The 17,255-nt window shown below is 38.3% G+C and overlaps 1 protein-coding gene and 1 pseudogene across 6 annotated transcripts in view; one reads left to right on the forward strand and one right to left on the reverse strand.

Annotated features, from left to right (window-relative positions):
- Positions 1–17,255, reverse strand: part of ELMO1 (engulfment and cell motility 1) — a 565,675-nt gene that overhangs the window by 410,847 nt on the left and 137,573 nt on the right. The window lies entirely within an intron of this gene.
- Positions 12,520–13,468, forward strand: LOC306668113 (large ribosomal subunit protein eL6-like; annotated as a pseudogene). Its single transcript has one exon. The product of its transcript is annotated as a large ribosomal subunit protein eL6-like (transcript).

The following is a 17,255-nucleotide window of genomic DNA, read 5'->3' on the forward strand; positions in this document are numbered from 1 at the left end:
GATTAACCTATTTTTTTTATTAAGTGGGAAAAATATCCTTAAACTTAATCATAAACACTAAGAAAGCTATGAAGACCAAACACCACATCAAAGCTCAGAGGAATACACTCTCATATATAACTTCTAGATAATTCGTATACTAAAAGAAATCACAGGCTCCTTACAAATTTGAGGAAATCATAATTGCTTATTTATGATTTCATCTAAGTATTAATATTAAACTTTATTGTATGTTATTTTGTGTCCCAACACCATGAAATCTCTCTAGTATTCTCTATAATCTGAATCTAAGAATATATTGATGATTAGTCTTAAAAGTAACTGCACATGGAGACATGCCACACTTATGGCCCCCAAGAGGGAGGATGATCTTTCAACAGAACCGTGTCAAGTGTTGAATCCTCTGCTCCAACAGAACGGTGTCAAGTGTCAGAGTGGCAGGAAATAGATGTGGCAAAAATCAAGAATCAATAAATGGGATGGTATCAATCAAGAACATGAATAGAAAGCCTACAGAATGGGAGAAAATCTTTGCCACTTGCTACTCAGATATACAGCATTAATCTCCAGGATATATAAAGAACTTAAAAAAACTTAACACCAAAAAAACAAATAACCCAATCAATAAATGGTCTAAGGAACTGAACAGACACGTCACAGAAGAAGAAATACAATTGGTCAATAAATATATGAAAAAATATTCAACATCTCCAGCAATTAGAGAAATGCAAATTAAAACTACATTGAGATTTCATCTTACTCTAGTCAGAATGACAATTATCAAGAACACAAGTAACAATAAATGTTGGTGAGGATGTGGTGAAAAAGGATCACTCATACACTGCTGGTAGGGCTGCAAATTCATGCAACCACTATGGAAAGCAGTATGAAGATTCCTCAGAAAACTTGAAAAGGAACCACCATTTGACCCAGTTTCCCACCTCTCAGTTTATACCTAAAGGACGTAAAATCAGTATACTACAGTGACACAGCCACAACAATGTTTATAGAAGTTCAATTCAAAATAGCTAGCTATGGAACCAACCTAGGTGCTCTTCAACAGATGAATGGATAAAAATATGTGGTACAGATACACATAGGAATAATAGTCAGCCATAAAAAAGAATGAAACTATGGCATTTGCTAGTAAATGAATGGACCTGAAGACTATCATGCTAAGTGAAATAAGTCAGTCCCAATAAACCAAAGACCAAATGTTCTCTCTGATATGCAGATGCTGAGTCACAATAAGCTGGGGGCAGGAGTGGAGAGAAGTTCACTGGATTAGACAAAGGGGAATGAAGGGAAGGGAGTGAGAATGGAAATAGGAAAGATAGTAGAATAAATGGGATATAACTTTCCTATGTTTAAATATGCATACATGACCAGTGCAACTCTACCATCATGTACAACCACAAGAATGGGATCTTATACTCCATGTATGTTTGATAGTCAAAATACATTCTACTGTCATGTATAACTAAAAAGAACAAATAAAAAATTTTTTTTAAATAGCATAAAGGAAAGTCAACAGGGACACATTTTTGATGGATGGTTTTGTTGTGTTTAACAATGTCCTTTACAATGTTCAGAGTCAAATTTCATTCAAATCTTTATCAAACAGAAACATCAGAGATGCAGACATTGTTTTATGTCCAAGGGAAAAAATATTAAAAGGCAACCCAAGAATTTCAGTTATTTATTTGTTGTCTCTCAACTCAAAATCAGCCAACCCTGGCCTTGATTTGTGACACCAGAGCTGGCCCAAGCATGCCTTTCACCTTTGCCCCCTGGGGGAAAATGAAGTTTCATCAATAGAAGGCATTGGAGTAATTCTCCCCAGGGAAAAAAAGGGGGGTTTCCTTGTGCATGTGTGGAAGCCCCCGGGTCTCTGTTCTCCTTATTAGGAGCCATTTCTAAGTAGCTCTACATTCTCACTCTCTGACAACATAGACACTTCTATAGTCTAGCATATGTCAGCTATCCAAGTTTCCTTCCTCTGACCTGCTTTTGCACCACTAGGAGGTGGTGATGTCCCTGTGGTAGGCAAACTCTCATGGCAGAGAGAGGCAGGGCCTGCTTTGGTCTTCAACTTCTATATCACCCACTCAAGCTCAGAACAAAGGCCATTGCTACTTTTTGCAACTGTTTCATTTGGACACCCCTGAGTCCTCTTTCATCTCTTTCCTTACCTTTAATGAGCTTCTACTAGTTGCCAATTCTTTCAACTGATTCTCTTTTAAATAATGGTATGGCTTCTGTACCCTGATTGGACCCTGACTGATTCCAAACTTTCCAAAATCTCCCTAGTATGAAGGAAATTTTAAATTAATTATGGTCAGTCAGGCCAATGACATTTAACACAGCTATGAAAGTACTGCTATAAAAGAATATTTAATAATGAGAATGTGGGATATTGTACCATGAAGTAACAAAGTAGGCTGGAAAAAAATAGCAGAGTGGGAGTCCAAATGTGGAGAATAAAGTATGTATTCATGCAATGAGAAAAACACCATGTGTAATGCTCATCACTTGCAATATAGAAAAGACAAAAGTAGGAGTATGTCTGATGTTGCACGTATTTGCCCAGTCCTGGTCATGAAGATCATCTGTTTCTTTTTTTTTTTCTTTTTCTTTTTTTTCTTTTTTCTTTTTTTTACAGTGCTGGGGATTAAACCCAGGGTCTTGTGCATGCAAGGCAAGTACTCTACCAACTGAGCTATATCCCCAGACCAAGATCACCTGTTTCTATAGGAAAAAGGAACCTCTCTGGTTTCAGACAAAAGAGCCCTGCCCAAGGTGAATGAACCACATCTAACAGTCTCATTTTACCTTGAGATGGAGACCTGACTGTCAGTACCTAACATTGCCATCAACTTCAACATACCCCTCAATCAAAGGGCAAATGCAAAAAAGAGTCTGTGTAAGCCTGGGTTATAATGGGCAAGTTCATGCCTGTAGTCTCAGAAAGCCACAGAGTGCTGGAAACAACAGCCGCTCTTACAGGAAATAAGTTCAAGATTGAAAAAAAAAAAAAAAAAGCACATCTTTAAATGTTTTTTATTGTGACACTGGCAGAAACCACCAAGGATGCTACTTCAACTGAGAGAAGACTACCTCCACGACCCATTCTGGGCAACACCAATACAGATAATGGCCTATGGATAGAGAATTCAATGTCAACCTTTAGAACTAAGTGCTATGGAACAAAGTGGATGGAAACATCAGGAAAAGAAGTGGCCAAGCACAAGGCAAGTGTGATGTCGAGGGACATCCTGAGCATAGAGTTTGCTTTGGTAAGAGCCACCAGATAATGGTATCAGGTCTAATTCCAACCTTGGTTTTATCATCTGGGCACTTGGCACACAGTAGGTATCAGCAAGTACAGAGTAAAATGAATACAGTTATCCCTAAGTATCCACAGAGAACTGGTTCAAGGACGCCCTTCCAGATACCCATATCCATAGATGCTCAAGTTCTTTATATAAAAATGGTGGAATACTACCATTGATGCAGCCACATCAATGTTTACAGCAGCTCAGTTCACCATAGCTAAAATATGGAGCCAACCTAGACGCCCTTCAACAGATAAATGGATAAAGAAAATGTGATACATATATATATGTAATATATATATGTAATATATATATGTTATATATATGATGGAATATTACTCAACTTCAAAGAAGAATGAAATTATGGCATTTGTTGGTAAATGGTTGGAGTTAGAGAATATCATGCTAAGCGAAATAACACAAACCCCAAAACAAAGGCCCAGAGTTTTCTCTGATATGTGGATGCTAATTCACAATAAGTGGGGTGGGGATAGGGAAGAATAGAGTTACTTTACTTTAGGTAGAAGGGAGTGAAGGGAGGGGAGGAGGTATAGGAGTACGAATAACAGTGGAGTGAAACAGACATTATTACTCATGTACATGTATGACTGCCTGACTGATGTGATCCTACAATATGTACAATCAGAAAAATGAGAAATTATATTCCATTTATGTAAGATTTATCAAAATGCATAAAAGCATTCTACTGTCATGTACAACTAATGAGAACAAATTTTTAAAAATTTAAATGGTGGAGTGTTATTCAAATAACCTATATATTCAATAACTTATGTGCATCATCTCACATACTTTAAACCATCTCTAGATTGTTTATAATTCCTAGTAAGATGTCAAAGCTATATAAATGGTTGTTAGATTGTATCATTGAGGAAATAATGACAAGGAAAAAGTATGCACATGTTCAGTACAGACACAATTTTTTTCAAATGTTTTCCATCAGGGTTGGTTGAATCTGAGGACTGAATCCACAGACACAGAAACCACAGATATGAAGAAACATGGCACATGAAGTCTCTGGGCCTCCCCTCACTACTACATGAAGATAGTCATACCTACTCCACATAGTGTCACGGCGAGGAGTAAACCAGACAGTGTGAATAAGACCTCTAACACACTCAATAAGTACCTAAGGGCTCAATTATCATTCATAAAGAAGAGGCATGTTTGCTACCAGATACGGAATGAAATAGAAATAGATACTGAATGAAATAGAGTCTCTTCATTCTGCCAAAGAAGGATGAAAAGACTCTCAGGAAGAACAACTAAACACAGGTTCATTTGTTGCCCCTGCCTAAGACACTGTGGTGCAGGGATTCTCTCTTTTTTTCCACTCTCCAGGTCACAGATATCTCAGCAGTCTGATGAAGTCCATGGGTCTCTTCTCTGAATAATGTTTTTTAGTGCATAAAATAAAATTCAAAAGCTTGCAAAGAAACCAAAAATTTATCCAAATATTTTTAAATTGTATCACAGTCATATATATGCTGCTTTATCAATGCAGGTGTGAGCAAACTTTTTCCAGAAAGAGCCATATTGTATTTTAAGTATCACCGATAAGAGTTTCTGTTGCAACAGTGATACATAGATAAATGGATATGACTGTGTTCCAGGAAACTTTATGTATAAAAACAGGTGGCAGCTTAGGTTTGATCCACAGACTATAGTTACATAACCCTACATTGATGACTTAGATAACAAGATATGTTACCAGGCCTAATAACTACTATAATTTCCAATTAAGTGTAATAATCATAAATGACATTTTCAAGATAACTAATAACAGCAGTAATAGCTCTGTAACAAAGGCACAGATACAGCTTATACTATCATGGCTTATTGCCTACATTCCTGATTGAAGTCAAGCAAAATTGACATTTCAGACAGTTGCAACTTTCTTCCTATTTGTTTAGTTCATGTACAATAGGTTAAAACAGTGTTTTTTCTTCATAGAAGATGCAGCCCAATGTGGCCCAGGCCATATACAACCATGTCTGATGCCTCCTCCACCTCCAGCTCACTATCTTGCTCTTTTTGTTCTCTAACACCAAGCTCTTTCACGCTTCAGGCTTCTGCAGTGGCTATTCCTTTCCTACCACACCATGCTCTGGCTCCTTGCTATTCTCTTTAGACAGTTCCTGACACCCTGCAGCAATCTTGGTCAAGATGGACAGCTAGGACCTTGCAAAGAGATGCAGATTGCCCTAGAGCTAACACAGAAAGTGAACCCACAGCCCAGACAATGACCTTGGGTAGAGCAAATTCTAACCGCAGAACTACTGCTTCAGTTGGGGTACACATTTATTTCTTGAGAAGACTCACATGGTTGAAGGACTAAAGGCCTTAAGTCCCCAATTCTGGAAATCGTGTCCACCCACCTGCAGCCTTATTCCGTCTTATTGTTGTAAAAATTGAACCCAGCCAAGTCATACTTCTGGCCCATTTTTGAATCTATATTCTATGGCCAAGTTTCCAGAATAAATCAAAATAGCACCCTCTGCCCCTGTGACTTTACTATCCTGCTTCATTTAAAAATAAATACCTTGTTCATTTTCTAAAATTGTCCTGTTTTCACACCCACAAAACATATGCTAAAGGCCTTTTCATGCTTTGTTTATAACCAGTGCCTAGCACAGAGTCTGGCATATGGGATGTAGATAATGAATACTTTTTAATGAATGAAATGGTTATCTTAATCATAGAGCCTGAAGTGATTGTTAAACTCTATCTATATACTAAAGCTAATGGGTCACTTCTGCCTTCAAAGACAGAAATAATAGTCACTTCTTTTTTCTCACAAAGCAGATAAGTCTCAAACTATTTTTCCTTTCCTTCCCTATTCTGTAGCCTCCAGTCAAACAGTGGATATTTATTTCATGCCTACAATGAGGTATGCATATATCATTAAGCATTTTTTAAAAGAGAGAAATGAGATATATTTGCCTAAGTTCCTCTATCAATTCATGTGTCTGCAGTGAGACCTGAATACAAATGACCCATATTTCATCCTGGTATTCACCTAAGTCACAGCACAAGACAGCCCTAAGGCCAAAGCAAAGGTACCAACAGCCACCAGACATCTGCAACAATGGTGCCCTGAGGCTCAAAAACAGTCCAAAACCACTCACTCCTAGAAATTCACCTATTCCAGCCCTAAGAGGAAGGACCCTAATCTGAGAGAAGGCCAGAAATGAGCCCTGAAAAAACAAGATCTGTATTCAGAGCTGGAAGGGAACCAACTCCACAGCACACACCAGAGAGAGAATGGGATTTCACTTAAATCCCACTCAAAGTTCCTTCCTTCCAATTTCTCTCTTTTCCCTCCTTTTGCCAGAAGTAAAATTAGAATCTAAGTTGACTTCTAAAGGAGTTAGCAGTAATGCTATATTTAGGAGGAAAGTTGAACAGTTAAAACTTGGAAAGTATTAAAAACTGAAATGCAAATCAAAACATCAAACAGATACTATCTGACCAGTCAGAATGATTACTAGCAAAAAAGGCAAAAAATAACAATTGCTGGTAAAGATGGGAGAGAGGGGAACACATACACTATTGGTGCAAATGTAAATTTAGTACAGCTATTATGGAAAACAGTTTAGAAATTCCTATAAAAGCTGGAAATAGAACTACCATATGAATCCAGCAATACCACAAGTGAGTATATATCCAAAGGAAATGAAATCAGTATGTTAAAGAGATAATACTTCTGTGCTTACTGTAGCACTCTCCACAATAGCCAAGATATGGAATCAACCTAGTGTCCAACAAGAGATGAATAGATAAGGAAAAATATATATAAATATATTCATGCATATATATATATATGTATATATATGTGGGGCATGTACATACATATATATGTATACAAATAATGTACCTATGTGTGTATACAGATATGTATCTATAATATGTTATAGATATCTATAATATATATATTTGGCACCAGAGATTGAGCCCAGGGGTAATTTACCACTGAGCTACATCTCCAACCCTTTTTATTTTTTATTTTGAGACAGGGTCTCACTAAGTTGCTGAGGTTAGTCTCAAACTTGTGACCCTCCTGCTTCGGACCCTAGTAGATGGGATCACTGGCATGTGCCACTATGCCCAGCTCCCAGTGGAATAATACTCAGCTATCAGTAAGAATGAAATCCTGTCTGATCATTACACAATATATACATGTATCAAAATATCACACTTTACCAAAAGAAAAACAATTATATATTAATTAAGAAGCAACAGAATGTATTTAAAAACTCGGGTGCACTTTGGCCTAATGCATTAACTTTTCTCCTCCTTTATCCCTGGAGCCCCCATACTGTGCTCTAGACCTTGTTTTTAGAGCTGTCCATCACTTGGGCAGACTCACCCTACATTCACCTAAGCATTATAAGGTAATGAGCAATTTTTAAAAAGGCTAATTTAATTAGGCCTGGTGTTTTCCTTAAGAGCTGATCCAAAGATAATGGTTGGAGAAAGCATTTATTTTATAGACTTATTCTTTGCCATGTATGTGTCTATCCAAATGAATTAACTAATTGGTCGTAAGGGACATCTACTTGGTGAATTAAATGCCTTTTTCGCATAAAGGCTCTATAATAAGACTTCGACTTTTCCTATAAAAAAATCCTGCTAAACAAGCATACATCAGAGATGCATTAGCCAAATTAAAAGGAAAAGCTTTTAGCAAAAAGTAAAGATTTAGATTGAAATAGAGTTCAAATTCAGGCTGTAGATATACTCATATACAACCATATTCAAATTACTTCAATTTCTCTGACGCTTAATTTTATAAATCTTTAGAAGAGGGGGAAATACACTGATAAATACATCTCAGTATATTTGCAAAAATTAAGCTCAACAGAATGTACTGTACACAGAAAACAATAAACGGTACATAAATAGCTATATACAATAGAAGTACTTAGGAACAGATACAATTTATGAGGGACACAAAATTGTGAGATAGTTAGGCATACATCTTACTAAATATTTACAAGAACTTAAGCCTTATTGAAAAGTGTTAAAGAACATTTTAATAAATGGAAAGATATGTTGCTTCCATGGATGAGATAGTCATTATCCTAAAGAAAGCAATTTCCCTCCAAAATTAATCTATGCATTAAATTTGACTTTCATCAAATTATTAATGAGATTTGGCCATTAGATGTTATTTCTATGGTAGAATAAAGATAGACCAGGCAAGGTGATTTGGATGATAATGATAAAAAGAAGAAAGAGAGAGAGGAGGAAGGAAAGAAAGGAGAAGAGAACGAGGAGACAGAAGAGGAGGAAAGGAGCCCACAGCAGCAGAGAGTCATTCTAGTCTTGTTACTAACTTGTAACAGTGACAGCTGTACAGTAATGGAACAAGATGGAGAGCCACAGAGACTGCTATATTCATGAAGACTTCACATATGACAAAGGTGATCATGCAAACCATGGAAGTGGAGATATAGACAATACATTATTCAGTAATGGTGCTAGGACATTTGACTGCCTCCATTTGAAAATCAAAACTTTCTAACTTTTGAGAAAAAAAAATCACAGAGAAATATCTTTAAAATATGTGGAAATAGACAGTGCTTTTAAACCAGATACTGAAAGTCCTATTGATAAATAAAGCCCCTCTATAAGAGGGACTGGGGTTAAGGCTTAGCGATAGAGCATTTGCCGAGTGCATGGAAGGCACTGTGTTTGATCCTCAGCACCACATAAAAATAAATAAAAATAAAGGTGTCCATCTACAACTAAAAAAATCTCTATGAGATGTCTGGAGATAAATTAAAAAAAAAAAAAAGAATGTGTCCACATCCTATAAAAAATTTCTGTAAATCAAGGAGAATAAAACTCTCCCACCCCACTGTTGGACCGAGATTGTACAGGCAGTTTGTAGAAGGGGAATTTGAATAGGTCATAAATACAGGAAGTATGCTCAGCCCCAGCAGTTGGAGAAACACTACTTGAAGTCACAAGAAGTCCCACAGCAGTTCCATTCAATTGGATGACATTAGAAGGACAACATGCATTGGTTTAGGTAGAAAGGGAAGAGAAACTCGACACTCTTCAGGTGGCCCTGGAAGCTGATAGAATCATTTTGAAAAGCCCTGTGACAATACTTACTAAAGTTCAAGATGGTGAACCTTCTTACCCCAAAGTTTTCTACATTCTGTCCTAGACAAACTTCCAAACATTCCCACACAAATACATGTATTGCACAGAATTATCTATGATTTCAAAATTGAGAAAACTGTATCTATAAGAAATAGATAAATCAACTGCTTTATTCATGCCATAGGACACCATCCATCCATCCATAATTCATCTCAAAAACATTACCTGACTGAAAAAAATTAAATTGCAAAACGTTACCTGTGGGTGGATACCTATAGTTTTGTTTTTAAATACCAAAAAAAAAAAAAAAAAAAAAAACTATGTTATTCACAAATACATACATATGTAGGAAATCTATCAAACATTCATAGTAATAACACACATCCATTTCAAGGTAGTATTTACCTCTGAGAAAGGATGAATGGGAGGTTAGGCAAAGAAAATGAGAAGGAAAGACCATAGCTGTACTTGTAATTTTTTTTTTAAAGGTGATGTGAAGCAAAAGAGCAAACAGGAGCATTTGTGGAAGATCTAGATGGTAGGGTGTATGGATGTCATTCATATCATTTTCTGTACTTTCTTGATACACCTGAAACATGGCCTGATTTAAAAGCTTAAAATTACTTTTTAAGTGAATTCTGCTTTAAAACAACAACAACAACAACCCAAAACTCCTCTGTCTGAATCAAAAGTAGTGTTCGAATTTTTTACATCTATGCATTACTTTGTAATGAAAGAACAATTAAAAGTAAACACATATTTAAAAACAATGTGCTGACTATAAATTAGCCTTGTAAAATCCTACTCTTCTTCCTGCCAACAGTTACATTCTTAAAACAACCAAAACACAGTCTTTTTAAAAAGTGCCTATTAATCAAGCCAGTGGTTTCCAAATAATGGAACCCTTTTGTTCTAGAATGGAAAAAAAAAAAAAGTCAGATCTGTGGGAACTCAGCCGACCCTTAACAGACAGGAACAGGTCAATTTGACCAGCTTGGTCTTAAACAAGTAGCAAAATGGTTAAAACCGAAATATAGCCATTCCTGGGCATTTTAAAGAAACAATAGTTAAATGCAACCTAGCCAACTTGCGTTAACCCCCTAGAATAAATAAAGACTGGAAGTTACAAGAGAGAGATTCTTAGGCAGATGTGCCTGATAACTATCAAGAGAAACTGCAGACTCAGGAGTTTTTAAGTCAGTTTAAGGCCTACAGATTCTCCTAAGCGACCCAGGCTTCATCTATGCTTGCTAGTATGATTATCTAACCCTAAGTCACAGAAATATAGAGGTCTCTACTAAACACAGGTTATACCAACAAGAGGACTTAGTTACGCAGTCACTGCCAACCAAAAGCTAGAACAGCAACTCCAGAAGGCAGTAGAGGTATCTGCTGCCCCCTGACATCCCTACAAAGATGAATAACATTTACTGCACAAGTGTCCTTGCAGAACCGTGGAGCACTAGATTTTAATGGCAGACAAAGGGGGAACATGACTTTTCCTAAGAGAAGAATGTTATTACTACATCAATGAAACCATTCTGATGGAAAAGTGTCAAAATTCTCAGATGTCTGAATGAAAAGTTGAAGCAATAACAATTAAATGACTCCTGGCCAGGATGGCTGAATTCCACTCTTGTCACCTGGCTGAACCCTATCCTTACTCCCATATTTGTGATAGGACTCCTACTAATGGTTACTCCCTGTCTTCTCAGGTTCATCCAGAACTGCATGAGTGAGGTTGCCTGGGTGACATACACCAAATGCTCCTACATCCTTATAGCCGCCTCCCCACCAACATAGAACCTGAAAGTTTCTTTCCCCACGATGCCCCCTAACATGCAGAAAGTAGTCAGATAGACTTGGGCACCCTATATAACCAAAAAGGTCGAAATGTTAGGTCGGAATTTAAGCAGCTACATGGAAGGAGGCAGAACAACTAAGGCAGCCCGCTAAAGAGCGACCCATCAAATGCGGACAGATAAACCCCACTGACCCTTATATTCCACTGACTCTTGTATCCACCTATCACTCAGCAGCACCTCCTGCCTATTCTGGCCTATAAAGACCCTGGGCAGCTGGGGCTACGTGCAATTTTCTCCGGCTCTCCTCCCTGACCTCTACCCTGGAGGGCTGGGAATTTCACCCAAGAGCCAAATTCCAATAAAGCTTTCTTCGGCTGTTTTTGTCCACTTTTGTTTAGCTACCAGTCCTCACCCTTGAGCTTACACAGATGATATCTCTGAACCTAAAATAGACAAAGAAGTATTGCATTAATATTAGTATGCTTTATGAGCTTAGGTTTGAAATTGTATGTTTTATTACGGTAATAAGCAGGAATAATTAGACTTTCCTATTAACATAAAAATTCAATAACCAGCATTATAGATGATCATTATAATACCAAGATTCCACATTTAATTTATTTTGTGTTTTGTTGTCTTACTCAATGTAGAGAAAAATCTAAAAGCAGTCTATTGCTATCTAGCCAATTACCATAAACCTATCTCACAGTTTCTCTGAGTCAGAAGTTCAGCACATTTTAACCAGCTCCTCTGTTCAGGGTCTCCTGGGCTGAAATCAATATGTTAGCTGGCTGAGTTGTTCCTAATTTGGAGCTGAGTTCTCTTCCATGTTCACTCAGGTTGTTACAGAATTCATTTCCTCTGGTTGCACAACTAAGAGCCCTCTTCCCCAGGTGTCCTAGTGGACAGCTGACCAGGGACACACTCAGCTCCGAGCAGTTGCTCTCAGGGTCTTAGCCCATAGCCCTCTCCACAACATAGCAGTCCTCAGGGCCAATAGGAATCATTTCCTTAATTGTTCTTTCTTTGAAAGACCCACCTGAGGAGTCCCACCAGCATACTCTCACTATTGATTAATCCAACGTCAACTGATTAAGGACCTTAATCATATCTGCAAAGTCTTTTTGTCATACAAATATGATACAAATATAGGAATGATGTTATTCACAAGTCCAGACCACACTCAAGGGGAGAGCATTATGCAGGGCCTATAACACCAGGGAAGAAGTCTTCCAGAGGATTCAAAAAGAAGAAAAAGATGCTCTTTCCCTTCTTGAAAGATGGGGGATGAAAAGGCTGAGAAGCCCAACACTAAGGAGAAGAAACCTGGAGCCAAGAAGGCTGATGCTGTTGACAAGGTTAAAAAGGGAGACCCTAAGGATAAGAAACCCAAGAAGGGGAAGCCCCACTGCGGCCGAAACCCTGTCCTGGTTAGAGGAATTGGCAGATACTCCCAGTCTGCTGTGTATTCCCGAAAGGCCATGTACAAGAGGAAGTACTCAGCTGCTAAATCCAAGGTTGAGAAGAAGAAGAAGGAGAAAGTTCTTGCTACTGTCACAAAACCAGTCGGTGGTGACAAGAACGGTGGAACCAGAGTGGTTAAGCTTTGCAAAATGCCAAGATACTATCCAACTGAAGATGTGCCATGAAAGCTGTTGAGCCACGGCAAAAAGCCCTTCAGTCAGCATGTGCGAAAACTGCGAGCCAGCATCACTCCAGGGACCGTCTTGATCATCCTCACTGGACACCACAGAAGCAAGAGAGTGGTTTTCCTGAAGCAGCTGAGCAGGGGCTTGCTACTTGTGACAGGACCTCTTTCCCTTAATCAAGTTCCTCTGCGTAGAACACACCAGAAATTTGTTATTGCCACCTCCACAAAGATTGATATCAGCAGTGTGAAAATCCCAAAACATCTTACTGATGCTTACTTCAAGAAGAAGAAGAAGTTGAGGAAGACCAGACACCAGGAAGGTGAAATCTTCAACACAGAAAGAGAAATACGAGATTACAAAGCAGCGCAAGATTGATCAGAATGCTGTGGACTCACAAATTTTACCCAAAATCAAAGCTATTCCTCAGCTCCAGGGCTACATGCAATCTGATTTTGCTCTAACAAATGGAATTTACCCTCACAAATTGGTGTTCTAGATTTCTTATCAAGAACCTAATTAAATAACTGATACATTAAAAAGAAGAAGAAAAAGACATTTTCCCTTTCAAATTTGTATAACTAACTTCTAATCTCAAATGTCAGTCCTCATAGTAAAGAATGGAAGTCTGGCTAATGTACACAAAACTTACAGAAAGGAGTAAAATTAGGTTTTCACCTTGATGGGACACCTGACATGCTCCCAGCCAATAAGCTGCAATTATCCCTGAACTCACATGAGCCAAGGACATGGGCTCAGTGGAAGTTAACTTGCTTAGAAGATTTCTCTTGAGTGGGTGGATTCATGCCTGGTTTAAAATAAAAACAGTACAATCTTCCCAGTCAATGACATATTTATCTATGCACAAGGAGAGGAGGAAATAAAATGCTTCAAATTAAGGTCTGCTCGAAATCAACATGAGGTGGCAGCGTAAGTTAATGATATTGAAGCTTGCCTTCACTGTGCCACTGTTAGTTATTAGAGTCTAGGTTGATCCATTAGAGCTTAGGCTGATTGGTTTATTCATTCTTATATAGTTCAAAACAATATTTTAAAAGGCTGTATATAAATCACAGCCGTCAGCAAGTCCTGAACCATTGTTGAAGGCTATTGAAAAGGAAATTTCTTTGCAATAATATTGGAGATCGTGATTTGGGTTCTAATTTTGACATTCTGAAGTTATACTGATTCAAATTCCAAAACTCTTAAGACCTCTGTAAACTCTAAATGCTTAAATGAAATAACCCAAGGATGTGCCCAGCACCTGGGGCTCTTTCAAAAATGGCGGCTACATACACGCCTGGGTGACACAGTTTCCTTGACTTATCATTCACCATCTACTAATATTTTATAAGGGAATAGTTAAGGAATTATAGAAAAACTTAGTTTTAAAAATGGATACTAATTGTTTTCAAAAGGTGTAGGGCAATGGGTGGGGGGGGTAACAGGGAAGAGAAAGACATAAGTCCAAATACAAAGAACTGATTTAAAAAGTTGAGTTGGATATTATTCAGCCAATAAGAAAATTTGACAAGTAAATAGGAAATGTGACTCACTGAGGGGTGACTAGGAGCTAGATGCCTTGTACACTGTTTTGCTGGCATGAATGCATTTCATCTTCATTATACAATGAAATAGGCCAAGTAAACTAACTAGTGTGTTATAATGCCTGCCATACAGTAAGTTAAAATGCAAGGTATGAAGCCACGTGCAAGCTATTTTACACACTTTTCAAATGCAAATAATCCTAGACTTAAATATTTGAAGTATATATTCCAGAATATCCATTTTCTCTGAGTAATAGGATTCTAATACTTTTTAAAATTTCCATGCTTCTTTTCCTTTAATGTCTCCAATGTGCCTAATCTGTACAAATTTCAAAAGATATTTGAGAGTTCATATCTGTTTGCTTCAGAGCTGCAGATATTGAAAAGAATTTTCATCTGTTATATTAAGTTAGTAAAGTAGCACCTCATTATTTTTTTAATATCTAAAAATCTGAACCTAACCATGGTGCTTGCAAGTCTAAAGTTGCAAGAGAGGGCAACAGAGCATTAAGAAAAAATGAAGAGGATTGGAGATTTATAGAAGGTTCCTAGCATGTGGGAGGCCCTGGGTTCACTTCCCAGCACAAAAGAGGGGAGGAAGGAAGAAGAAAGAAAGAAAAGTAGGTGGAAAGAGAAAGGAAGGGAAGTTTAAAAAAAAAAAAAAAAAAGATTAACAACCCAATATTGGCGAGAGTACTAAGGAATGCATACAGTGAAGTAAGAATGAAGTCATAAAAAAGAGTGGAAAGAAAGGAAATTAAGTGTAAGCAAAAGGGCCAGAGGAGAAAATAAATAGATAAACATTAGGGAGGAGAGATACAAGAATTCATTGGAGGCGGGGAGGGGGGGGACTCCTAGAAGAGGAAGCTATCCCTCTTTACTTATCTCTTAATGAAATGGAAAACCGTGGATAAGATCACAATGAACCACTTTTGAAGTTTGTTTTTTGTAGCCCCCACCTCCAAGAGTGCAGAGTGAATGTAGACTATGCTGGATGGTGCTTGAGAACCAAGGTTACCTTGACCTATGTCAGACCCAGAGAGAGGAAGAGGCTACAGCTGGGGATTACCACCCCCTTTCAGTTCTTTCTCTCATCCAGAGAGCATATCAAGTACTTAAAAAAAATTAAGAGCAGTTATTGGTTTACAAGACTTCCACTTGTAACAAAGCAACAAAGCACTCACTTTTTGACTTTAATTTCATGTATATTCAAGGTGAACCAATTTCCTCAAGAATTGTACAAAGAAGGGGTAAATATCTAAGTACATAATAAATTCTCACATAGACGTGTTTACTCTGTTGCTCCCTCCTCCCTACCCTTAGGAAAGACAAGCAAGCTGGGTATGGTGGTACACATCTGCAATGCCAGCAACTCCACTCAGGAAGCTCAGGCAGGAAGACCACAAGTTCGAGGCCACCCTAAACAACGTAGCAAGACCCTCAGCAACTTAGTGAGACCTTGCCTTAAAATAAAAAATCAAAAGGGCTGAGGATATAGTTCAGTGGTAAAGCAAGCTTGGGTTAAATCCCCAGTGAGAGAGCGAGAGAGAGAGAAGCAATTGAGCTTTACTTGCCACATTTTCCTTATTGGTTGGAAAATTGCCTCATTGTTGCTCTGTTTTTATCATGCACACTTTCTTCTATTTTTCTTACTTTATCTTATCCTCTTGCTCTCAGTTCTGAAGTTGCAATCTAGCAAAAGACACAGTTTCATCTTTGGATAACTTCTGGAAAGTATTATAACTTCCTGCAACTTGTCTCTGAAAGTGATGATGGATGGGCTTATTAACCAGCCCCACGTTCCTTACCACTCCTTCCATGGAGAGAAGGGGTTTGTGTCCACCCACTTAAATCAAGGCAAGCTCTGAGAGCTTGGAGCAGTACAGCATAGGAAAGGGAGGTTGCAGGATCCCTGTGGCTGTATCATAAGGAGTCATGCAACTTCTGCTGGGTTCTCATGGAACAGTCACTCTCAGGGAGAGCCTTCTCAGAACACTGCTACCAGACTGTGAGGAAGCCCAAGCCACATGGAAAGGACACACAGAGGGCACTCCAGTTACGCCCACTGAGGCCAACCCTTGAGTCACCCCAGCCCAGAAGCCAGACATATGAAGACAGAAGCTTCCAAATGCTTCCCGCCCCCAACTATTCCCCAGACTATTTGTGTCCTCCCAGCTGTGACTCCAGACATCAAGCAGTGACAAGTCATCATCCCTGCCTTGCTGTGTCCAAATTCCTGACCAGAACCATCAGTGAGTCTAACTCATCATCTACACTGGGAATATGCTTTGCTTTATGGCACTGAGTTTGGGGTTATTTTATAAGGCAGCAGTCTAAAGAGGTCCAAAAAATGCCAATCATACAAGAGTTATTCTATCTTAACTATGATCACAAAGGAAAGAATGGGTAACCTAGTACCTTAATATGCCACTGACTGTCACCGGCATAAAACAGCCCTGGCACACCAATTTTCCTAGTGGAAGCAAGATCCCCCTCCTTGGTTCTCTCTCCAGTCTTCCAACCTAACTTTTTACCTTTTCTTTCATTTCTCCTTCTCCCTTCAGACTTGTTCCACACCTATCCAGAGACTGAACTTAGGTGGCTGCTTTATGGTAGTATGGGATATTCATTTTCCCATTAAATGAATATTTACTGGGCACTGTTTCATGTGCTAGGATAACGAAAGTGGGGAAATCTAGCTTTGTTTTTGATCATGGAGAGCAAAGAATATAATGAAATGTTTTTCAAACTATGGGACATAGCATCAATAGTCATGAAATCATCCCA

This window comes from Sciurus vulgaris (assembly GCF_902686455.1).
Source record: "Sciurus vulgaris genome assembly, chromosome: 8".
Lineage (NCBI taxonomy): Eukaryota > Metazoa > Chordata > Mammalia > Rodentia > Sciuridae > Sciurus > Sciurus vulgaris.